General features: G+C 43.1%; 1 protein-coding gene across 2 annotated transcripts in view; it reads left to right on the top strand.

Annotated features, from left to right (window-relative positions):
- Positions 1-7,854: 7,854 nt before the first annotated feature.
- LOC109439684 (interferon-induced very large GTPase 1-like) overlaps positions 7,855-11,746 on the top strand; it is a 40,690-nt gene continuing 36,798 nt past the window's right edge. Inside the window, exon 1 of one of the 2 annotated variants that reach the window (XM_074335913.2) lies at positions 7,855-8,052. The gene's annotated coding sequence lies outside the window, so the exon portion shown is untranslated. Of the gene's footprint in view, positions 8,083-11,746 lie in introns of both variants that reach the window. The other variant, XM_074335912.2, reaches the window with a different exon arrangement.

The raw sequence follows: 11,746 nt of genomic DNA, 5'->3' as shown, positions 1-11,746 counted from the left end.
CTCAGAGTACCGCCACTCTTTCTGGGCACAGCCAGGGTTTTCAGGGCACAGTGCTGGAACAATAGTGGCTCACAGCCAAGGTGGTTACATATTCTTGATGGCGGCTGGTCGAGACACAGGAAGCAAACATCCACCGGTTCCACTACATGGTGATAAGTTCCCAGGCAAAGAGTCAAGCGGTCCATCAAATCAGGGATGGAAGGCAATTCCCCATAGTCCAGAGTCATTCGCCAGGGCTATGCACCAGCCCCACAACGTGTGCCCTCTCCTCAGTGCGAGGGCTCCAAGTCTTCCCCAACCTGGGGGGTGAGGGACGATCTTGACCTCACCCACATCTTCCACCAAGGACTCAGCAAGCGTTTCCTCCTGGGACGACAAGTCCCGCATCTAGGCTGCTTCAGCAAGCACTTCCCAGCCCACAGAGCCACAACAACCTTTGCTTTCTTCAAGCCTATGCTGGTTGGAGAACCATCCATGTCTTTCCACCCTTCCAAGGGGGTGTAGCTCTCTAGCAGTTGCATGGCTTTTCCTATACTGGTCAGAGAGCCAGCCACATCCTCTCCTGCTTTCGGCGCCGCTCCTCCTAGTCTTCCTGAGACTGAGTGTTCAAACGCACAAACTGCTCCACCGCCCTTCAGAGAGTTTTGGCCGGCACCGTACCCTGCTCACTGTGCCATGTGTCACACAGGGTGTCATGCGGGGTCTCTGGTCCCGCTCCTCATATAAGAACACAGGACATGGAGAAGCCAAAAAGGAACACCCAGAGAGCCATAGATAGGGGAGTCATAACACTATAGTCTCACTGGCGGCTGGGTTGGTGACACAGGAAGCAGGAGCTACATGATCCGCAATCTGCCGTCACTTCTCTCTGCCAACCAACTTCATTTGCTACTGCAATCCACTCTTGCTAGCTCAGCCGCCATCTTCTCGCTAGCCCCATTTGCTGCTAGCATAGCCACAGCAGTTATATTAGTGGCCAGTGGCTCAATGGTTATAGCTGATGGCCATCCAATCACAGTTGATGGCCATTTACTACGTGAGCCAGCACCTTTCCACATGAGGCCGAGAGCCTGGAAACTGCACTCCTGGCTCTGTCTCCACACCCATTAAATATTAACTTAAAGATGAATAATGATAGGAAAATTGCCCATATTATATGCTACACTACATTTATTTCTAGAGCACCAGCAATTAAAATGGTATGCTACTTGACCAGATAGCACTTTCTTTGAACAGAAAACTCAAAGGACTCAATAAAGAAGGTGATAATCAGAAATTTGATACAAGATAAGAGTAGCATTTCAAGTAAGTACAGAGAGGATCATTGCTCAACAAATGTGGTTGGGGGAAAAATGGCATATCATTCAGAAAAATATTTATTAGATCATTACCGTATACTTTACATAAAATAAAAATACAAATGTATAAAAATCCCATGGAAGGAATAAATACTTTGAGTAATTTATAATCTTTCACTGAGAAAGACCTTATAAGAAAACCAAAGTCAGACAATATTAAGGAAAATATTGATAGATCTGATTTCATATAAAATTTAAACTTCTATGTAGAAAAAAATAAAGTAAAACAAAAGAAAAATCAACTTAAAAGTAATGACAGAAAGGGGAAAATATTTACAATATATGAAAAAGGCAAAAAATGGGGGCGGCCAGTTAGCTCAGTTGATTAGACCGGTGCTCATAACACCAAGGTTGCTGGTTCGATCCCCACATGGGCCACTGTGAGCTGCGCCCTCCATAACTAAATTGAACAACTACTTGATGTGGAGCTGATGGGTCCTGGAAAAACACACTTAAAATAAATAACAATTTAAAAACATTTTTTTTCAAAAGGCATGAATTTGCCATCATAATATGTAAAGACTTTATTAAATAAAATGTTTAAATAGTATGAAAAAATAAACACATCAAAAAGAAAATGCCTTAAAAAAAAGAAAGAAAAGAAAATGCCTATAATACTAAAATGCATATCCAAACAGCTAAAACACAAAATGTAAATAAATAAATAAATTTAAATACTATTAATATCTAAATCAATTTAAAATAAAACATTATAAACAAAGTTGACAAAGATTAAAATAAATAATGTCAGGGCGGTCGGATAGCTCAGTTGGTTAGAGCACGAGCTCTGAGCAACAGGGTTGCCGATTCAATTCCCACATGGGCCAGTGAGCTGTGCCCTCCGCAACTAGAGTGAAGACAACGACCTGCCGCTGAGCTGCCAGAGGGGCAGCCAGATGGCTCAGTTGGTTGGAGCACATGCTCTCAACAACAAGGTTGCCAGTTCGACTCCCACAAGGGATGGTGGGCTGTGCCCCCCGCAACTAGATTAAAAACGGCAACTGGATTTAGAGCTGAGCTGCACCCTCCGCAACTAAAATTGAAGGTCAACAACTTGACTTGGAGCTGATGGGTCCTGGGAAAAACACACTGTTCCCCAATAAAGTCCTATTCCCCTTCCACAGTAAAATAAAAAATAAATAATAAAAAGTCAACGTTAGCTAGCATAGGTGGAAAAGAAAAAGATTTATATACATATTGCTGGCAGGTGTATAGATTAGTACACAGGAGGACAATTGTGTAATGTGTATCAAAAGCCTTAATACAGAACATGACCTAACAATTCCACTTCTAGAAATTATCCTAAGTAACTGCATAAATATACACAAGATAATTATGGAAAGATATTTACCATAGAATTGCACATGAAAAGAAAATTCAGCACCATTTAAATGTCCATTACTTGGGGGTTGCTAAGAAAAGTGGTATATCTCTTCAATGGAATTTAATACAGAAATTAAGAAAAACGAGGCAACTCCTTGTATAGCTACATAGAAAGATGTGAAAATATATTAAGTAAAAATGTAAGTTACAAACAGGTATGTATAACATGGCCCAGTTTTGGAAAAATCAAATATTACAACTTCATAAGTTCATTTAATTGTTCAAGAAATATTTATTTACCATCTATTATGTTCTAGCTATTATTCCAAACGTTGGGAATTAAGAAAAAAGAAACACATGAAGTCTCTATTTTCATAAAACTTACATTCTAGTGGGAAGAGATAACAAATAAATAAGGAAGTAAAAGCTGTGTTAAATGGTGGCAAGTGCTAAGAAGAAAAAAATGGAGCAAAGAGCATGGCAACTGCTGGGCATAGAGAATAGCTACTTAGTATAGGGTCGTCAGGGAAGGTGGAATGAAGTACGAGCAGAATTCTGGAGAAAGTGAGGGTATGGGTGGGAAAACTGTTATTTGAACAGAGGGAAGAAGAGCAAAGACCCCAAGGTGGGAGTATGCCTGGAGTGACAGGACCATCAAGGAAGCCAGTATGGCTGTAGCACAAAAAGCAGAGAAATGAAGTTGATGCAGGGATGTGTGGAACATTGTAAGGAGTGTTAGTTTTGCTAAGAGTGAGTAGGGAGTCTCTTGGAGATTTCTTAGCCAAGGAGTGACATCTTAGTTTCTATTTTAAAAGCTAATTCTTGATACTAAGTGGAGAACAGACTGAGAGAGGACTGGGGTAGGGTACAGTGACAATGACAATACAGGGGAATAAGTTAGAAGACTACTGCAGCAATCCAGGAAAGAGATGATAGCAGCTTGGATTAGGATGCGGGTTAGTGCCTTACATGATCAAAAGTGGCCTAATTCAGGATACATTTTGATGGTAGAGCCAACAGGATTTGCTTAAATTAGTAATGTAAACAGCATGTCTGGGTTAACCAGTTTGAAGATTCAAAAATATTTCCCTAAAATGGCATCCCACATTACATCAACTCCAAGACTTATTTGACCAAACTAACAAAAATCCTGATTCAGGTTCCTCTTCAGTTAGGATACCAAACCCAAGGGTACCTTTAGTGATTAGTAATCTTTTTAATGCTCTCAATACTCACCAGTGGCACCAGAATACAGTTGAATCCCCTTCTGATCCTGTGAAGTCCACAACTGCAGCCATATTTTGGGTAGCTTTTCCCTAAATCCATTCCTACCACTTTTCTGGTGCCCACACTTCTGAGTTAATCTTCTGACTTGATTGCTCTTTGCACTCTACCTGGCCACACTGGATATCCCTCAGGGTCCTCCACAATGGGGGCCACCCCAAACTGCATCTACCACAAACTCTCTGCATCTAACTCTTCCTGATTCCATTGGTGAATATTTATCCTGGATTCTAGAGTGTTCAGTACCATCACTTCTATGTTATAATGTCTATAAAAATATGGAGGTTCTCCCCTTCCCTTAGGTATAGAAGCTTCCTTGAATGCCATCTTCTGTTTTGCATAATTGGTTTCTACATCCCCACACAAGACTGAGACAGAGTTGACACTAGAGGGTCCTTTAAGAAGGACTTGAATGAGAAGAAGAGATAGAATTAATTTCTTGAGCCCCTACTCCAGGTTAGGCATTGGGATTATCTCATTTGACCAACACAATGAAGAGTGGTAAGATGAAAGACTCAGAGATTAAATAAGTGACCCAAAATCACACAGTCAAAAAGTAGTGACAAAAGACTCGGAGTCCACTTTCCATGTAATACACGACTTTAAGGGGACTAATGACAATAGCTCTCTCAACAACAAATCAGCTCAAAGTCTCATATCCCTGTCAACTGCAAGGATAATGCCACCTAATAACTTGCTCAGAAATCCATGGCTTCTGAAGTGAGTAGGATGGAGGTATGATCAGACACCAGAAGCAGGAAAACTCAGGGTTCACAGGCAAAAAGGAGGATCCTCTTCCTTTCTACCTCCTCTGACAACCATCACCATACTGGTGACAGCTGGGCACTGCCCTCAGAGGTAGGAAGAGAAGTCCACCAAAGCCAGTATCTGATGCCTGTGTATTTCCCTGGTGTGATACTGTGATATAATAAGAAATATATATTTGGTTTTCATCCCCGTTCCTGACACAGAGCTCTTCAAACCCTTGTAAAAATTCCTAAGTTATAAGATCACTAGGAGCATCTTTTGATCTAATGAAGTGACTCTGGATGGGCTCCTGGATGGCTTCTGGTTGGGGGCTGGTCACCACAAAGAAAAAGCCTTGATCACAAGCTTGGTATTTTCAGGCCCACCTCTACCCCCATCTCCAGAGAGTAGAGAAGGCCTGGAAATTCACAGTAGATTGTGTCTACAAGTATATGAGAAAGCTTCCATAAAATCCCAATAGCATGGGTTTTGCAGAGATTCCAGGTTCTTGAAAACAGCCCTATACTGGGAAGGTGAGAATCACAACTACATGAGGACAGAAGCCCCTGCACTCAGGCCCTGCCTTATGTATCTCCTCATTTCATATATATCCTTTAATAAACTGGTAAACAATAGTTAAGTGTTTCCCTGAGTTCTGTGAGCTACTCTCAAAAAATTAATAGAACCTCAGAAGGGGTTTGTGGGAACTTCCGACCTGCAGCCAAGCAAGTGAAACAGAAGTTGTAGTTACCCTGGTCACCTACTACTTGGGACTGGAATCAGAAGCAGCAGTGTGGGGTGGGGGGAATGAACCCTTAACCTGTAGAACCTGACACTGTCTCCAGATAGAAAGTGTCAGAATGAGTTAAATTGTAGTACACCCAGTTAGTGTCACAGAATTGTTTAATGAAGGGAAAACACCCACACATCTGGTGTTGAAACAAAGGAAAACTGGGTTGTTACTAATATACCTGCATGATCTGATTTTTCTTCCTCTTCTCCCTCTGTCTTGGCTGGCAAGTATCTGCCACCAGATTTCATAAGAGGCTAACAAAGTCCCTTAAATGTTATATTCTCCTACCAAAGATGAGCCAGATGGAAGGAAAGAATCAGGGGAAAATGCCAAGCAAGAGAGTCTTGGTGATCTCATCTGCCCTTCTCTCTCTTACAAATGGATTGGAGATGGATTGCCCCACTCCGCAGGGCTTTTAGTCAGAGTTGGGAGTAGGGCTGGAACGAGGGTGAGGCAGGTGAGGCAGGTGAGGCACCTAGAGTGCAAAATGTAAGCACTCCCTCACTCTCAAGTTCCCTTGTACCCCAGGTGCCTCTCTGGCATCACCTGCCTCCCAGGCCTGGGTGGGGCCCTGGGTCACCGGCTCTCTCTAGAATTCCTGGGGAGGTCTCAGTGTGTTCTTTTTCCCTCAGTTTATTCAGAGTAAGGCTAGAATTTTTCAAGTGGAACTTAAGTTAGAAAACTGGCAGGAAAGCTTAGAAATAGCTGACAAAGAACTTTCATTAATCACTTAACAAGCAGTTCTGTGAAAAACAGCCATTTCTGGGAATTGAGATGAGAACAAGAAATGAAACCAAGAGTCTTTTCTATGTATTGGATGTTGACCTGAGCAACATGAAGGAGCTGTGGGGAAATGAACTCTTTTGTGAATCTGATTTTGAGGCCATGGGATTGCTTGCACCCTTCATTAATGTATACAACATTTACTGAGACCTTGTCATATACAGAAAGTGTGCTCACCTGTGAAAAAATATGAGGTGGATCAGACACACACTCTATCCTCTACAGACTCGTAGCACAGCAATAGTCAAAACATAGACACGGATAAAAGACCCAGCATGAGTGTAAAAAGGAAATCCCCCAAGACATGTCAGATGGTGGCACGAATATAGAAATTCTCAGAGGTTCAAATTTAATGCTTGTTGGAACACTGTAGCTGGAAAACTTCCCCTTGAGGCCTTCTGTCTAGATAGATTTGATCTTCAAACCAATTATGTGTCAGGGAGAAATTTTTATTTTGAATAACTACTTCAGGCTGAGCATTTTATCCCCATTAACATCATGTGAGGTAGATAGTACTAGTGGCACAAACTCATTCCACTGCTCAGGTGCTCTCATTACTTGGGTCACCCTCCCACACCCAAGACTGAAGTAAATACAGCTAGTAACTCTTGGATGCTGGACTAAAATGTGCCTCTGAATGACATTAAAAATCTTGATTAGGAAACACCAGTGCTCCTATCTAAGGGAAAGAGTAGGAAAAGGGACGGTGTGGGTAGGATTTCAGGAGGAACTAAAAAAAACGAGTATGACGTTCACCTGGAAGAATCAGTGTGCATCAGACCACAAAAGTCTGAACTAGAACAATAGGCAGCACTGGGGCACCGGTCAGCAATCAATAGTATAATGAATTGTATTCACAGAAATATAATGAAACAAAATGCTTTACATGGGTTTAAGTTTGAGGGACAACTGTCAGAAATAACATTACTAGAAAGCTCTAATATAAAAGATAGAGACCAATAAAATTCTCTCTTTCTCACGATAAACACAGAATGTGCTTTTGTACATTTTTTACTTTTTTTTTTCCCCACAAAACACCTTTAAGTACTTTGGATTTGAATCCTCCAAATTTGGTAATGAAATGTTTGAAGATTTGTTAATTTTCGAAGTAATCATTTTGGGAACTTGGAGCTTCAAGACTTGAAACTGATTCTTGCATAAAAAGTCTTTTACAGGAAATAGAAACTAACAAGTTTCATTGGCACTGGGAACATGGTTCTCTATTTGTTCTTGGGTGATGAGAATTAGAATAGGAAAGCAGTTTAAACCACTTTCCCTGTGGAAGACACTGCTCTTGAAAATGTGCCCATGTCTCTTCTTCCAATTCTCTCCCAGTCCTGTTTCTATGTTCATTATCTTGGGCTCACCCCACCCTCACCTTTGTACACACACACACACACACACACACACACACACACACACACACACATACACATGCGCGTACACACACTCACATGTACATGTACAAACATCAGTCTTCTTCTAATTGCAGTAATTAAAAAACCCACGGATTGCAACAAAAATAAACAAACAGGGTTCACTTTAGTCAGCTGAATTTTTTAAAGAAAAAAAGAACCAAAGAAAACAAAAATGAAACCAATTTTTCCCTTCCGGCTTAGAGGATAAAATCAGGCCCCTCTGTCACCAAAGGAGCCAAAGCCTGGGCTGGAGATGTGAGTCAGCACCCACCAGACTCAGGGAAGGAACTTACTCTACAAGCAGGTCTCTCTGGAGCAACCTGAAGACAGAAGTTGGCCCTGACAGGTCAGCCAGTAAAGGAACACGCATGGTCAGGCAAGTTAAGAAAGTTTTTACTGTTAACACAGAAAAGTATTTTGGACTGAGCAAAGACAGCTACAGTCCCGGCCTTAATGTCTAAAGGAGACTTGCAGCCTGGAGGGAGGGGGTTAGGAGGGTTTTATAGAAGCTGTGCTGACAGGGTAGCATTGTTTCAACAGAAAATGCTGACTGCCTGTAAGCCAGTAGCTGTTTTGTGGCGTTTTCTGTTATCACAACTTTGGCTCTGTCTGCAGGTGCAGGCCAACAGACATTTTGTTGTTTTCTTGCAGACATGGCTCTGTCTGCAAATCAAGGTCTCAGACCTAACATTCAGAGACCTAACATTAAGTCAAGGTCTCTAACATTCAGAGACCTAACAGGCTTAAAGGAGACAGGTAGGTGAAGAAGGCGGAAAATGGGGTAGACAGATACAAAGACAGACTCAAACACTAAAGTGGGGACAGAAATTGATGGAAATAGTCATAGGGAACAGACAGATTAAGACATGCTAAGAACACAAACATGAATCTGGCCTTGTCATTATTCCAAAGCACAGCTCCAAATGTGGGGGGAAAGGAGGTACATTATCTCAACAGACAATTAAAGAACTTGGAAATTTGTGTTATAAATAAAAATAAATCTAGACAGGTAAATAGAGACTTTATTTGAAAGGATTATTGAAACAAGGGGAAAGAGACTGTAGAAATAAGGAAAGCAATACAACTACAGAGCTGCAAGCAACAGACAGGCCAGGAAGAAAGGAATTTTCTTTTATGTGGATTGATCAACAAGGTTCTACTAGAAAGAACAGGGTATGGAGGGAGTGGGATAATCGAAATGTGTTTCCATGAGATTGGCTGATTCTCAGGCAGGATCTTTAAGGAGGGGTTGTTTCCTGGGTCAGAAGGAAGGCCGGTCAAAGTTCAGGGGCCTGGAGAAAGGAAAGAAGCTTAGTGATGGTTTAGTTACAAGTGTTTGTTTCAAGTGATCAGTGGAGACAAACGGCTCAGTTCATCTTTTCTGAGGCAAAAAAAAAAAGGGAATTTGAAGGGTTTGTATCTGGCCTCGTTATAAGTGAAAAAAAGAGACATTGGTGAGTCTTATCTAACCAAGTCATATGGGGAAGAGTGGTTCTTTACAGAAAGCCATATCTTAGAGCAAAAAGGATGGACATATTTCTTTAATTGTTTTCCAGAAATAAAAGGCTCAGGAAAAGATTAACATTGTTATTATGATTCATGTTAGTAGCAGGAATTATTGTTTAAGCACAGAGAAGAGAGGTATTTACTCAATCTGGAAGATAAAGGGATGGCTTCAAAAATAAGGAGAAACTTGACCTGGGTCAGGAATATAAAGTCCTAGGCAGAGAAAATGGAAAAGGACTGATGGATATAATAATAGAGAAGAGGAAAAACGTCCTTCTTTCCTTCTCAGTTTGTTGACTGGTCTAATAATTAAATCAATGTAAGACAGATTAACAGGAAAAAAACAAGTATAATTACATACATATGGGAGCCCCACAAAGACATGAAGACTCAAAGGCAGTCTGGCAGTTGAGGCTTATATGCCATCCTGAGCTAAGGAGAAGGGGGTGGGGGTCTGGAGCTGCAAGGGGGAGGAAGACAATTCAGATGAAGATGAAAAGAGCAAATGTTTGGTAAACAAATGTTTGTCATGCCATGCAGATAATGTCTTTCTGATATAAAAAGTTGTCTCTGGTTATAGCTCTCTTCTCTCTTCCTAGTACTGGCCCCCATAAATGCTTTTAGGCAGTCAAGGGAGAGGTTAAAAGTTTTTCCTGAGTCTGCTTGGTCCTAATTGCCTTTAGCTCAAAGCAATCCACGTGCTAAAGTGGCACATGTTGGGGTGGTGTATTCTGCTCCCCCTCAATATACAGGATTTAGAAAACTATGAGGTTGAGGAAAGATGGCAGAGTGCAGTTTCTAAGTGAAGAAAGTGAACTAGAAGTTAGGAAAAGGAAAAAGAGCATTTGTGAAAGGAATTAGGTTGACTGTTGCCAAGTTAGGAGGGGTCTTGAATGCCAGGGCCAAGTAATTTGATCATATCATAAACCAATGAAGAGTGTCATGCAGGGTGTTATGCAGGGTCTCTGGTCCCGCTCCCCACATAAGAACAAAGGACATGGTGAGTCCAAAAAGGAACACCCACAGAGCCATAGATAGGGGAGTCATACCACTATACTCCTCACCTCTCTGCAATCCATGCTTGCTAGCCCCCATTTTCTGCCAGTGTAGCCATGGCAGTTATATTAGTGGCCAATGGCTCACTGGTTACAGCTGACGGTCAACTAGCCACAGCTGATGGCCATCCAATCACTGTTGATGGCCATTTACTACCCGAGCCAGCACCTTTCCACATGAGGCCATGAGCCTGGAAACTGCACTCCTGGCTCTGTCCCCACACTCCACACCTACAAGGTCTCACCTTACAATCTAAGTGACAAGCGTGTTCTGCGAGGGGCCCTGTGCAAGGAGCCTGGAGGTGAATGCAATATCCTGGATGCAGCCAGGCTCTCTGGGCACAGCCAGGGTTTCTCAGGGCACCGCGAGTCCTTCTGGCCACAGCCAGATTTCCTGGGCTTCTTAGGGTACCAACAGTCTCCCCGGGCATAGCCAGGGCCTCTCAGGGCACTGCCACTCTCTCTGAGCCTCTCAGGGTACTGTGCTGGAATAACAGTGGCTCATAGTCAACGTGCTTACATATTCTCGATGGTGGCCAGTCAAGAGACAGGAAGCAAACATCCACCGATTCCACTACATGGTGGTACATTCCCAAGCAAACAGTCAAGCGGTCCATCAAATCAGGGATGGATGGCAATTCCCCATAGTCCACAGTCATTTGCGAGGGCTGTGAGCCTCACAATCTGTGCCCTCTCCACAGGGTGAGGGCTCCAAGTCCTCCCCAACCTGGGGGTGAGGGCCTCAGCAGGCACTTCTCAGCCCACAGGGCCGCAATGACCTTAGCTTTCTCCGGCCTATGCTGGTTGGGGAACCGTCCATGTCCTCCCACCCCTCCATGGGGGTCCAGCTCTCCAGCAGCTGCTCCTCCTGGTCTTCCTGAGACTGTTTGTCGTGCGGGGCGTCCGGCGGGGTCTCTGCTCCCACTCCCTACATAAGAACGCAGGATAGTTACCAGAGGGTAAGGGGGGTGGGGGGTGGGGGGTGGGGGGTGGGGGGTGGGGGGTGGGGGGGATCAAATATATGGTGATGGAAGTAGAACTGACTCTGGGTGATGAACACACAATGGGATTTATAGATGATGTAATACAGAATTGTACACCTGAAATCTACGTAATTTTACTAACAATTGTCACCCTAATAAATTTAATAAAAAATAAATAAATAAATAACGCAGGATATGGTGAGGCCAAAAAGGAACACCCACGGAGCCATAGGTAGGGGAGTCATACCACTATGGTCTCACTGGAGGCTGGGTTCACCGGACGTGCGACCCGCCGTCCGCTCCTCCGCCAACCGACCGACGACTCTCCTCCACTCTCCTCGACTCTGCTCCTCTACTCTCCTCAGCTCTCCTCGGCTCTCCTCCTTAGCCGCAGCAGTTATATTAGTGGCCAATGGCTCACTGGTTACAGCTGACGGCCAACTAGCCACAGCTGATGGCCATCCAATCACAGTTGATGGCCATTTACTACCTGAGC

Source organism: Rhinolophus sinicus, chromosome 14 (assembly GCF_057876585.1).
Source record: "Rhinolophus sinicus isolate RSI-liver-muscle chromosome 14, RSI-T2T, whole genome shotgun sequence".
NCBI lineage: Eukaryota > Metazoa > Chordata > Mammalia > Chiroptera > Rhinolophidae > Rhinolophus > Rhinolophus sinicus.
Note: the sequence above shows the minus strand (reverse complement) of the source record. Positions and strands in the feature narration are given on the sequence as shown.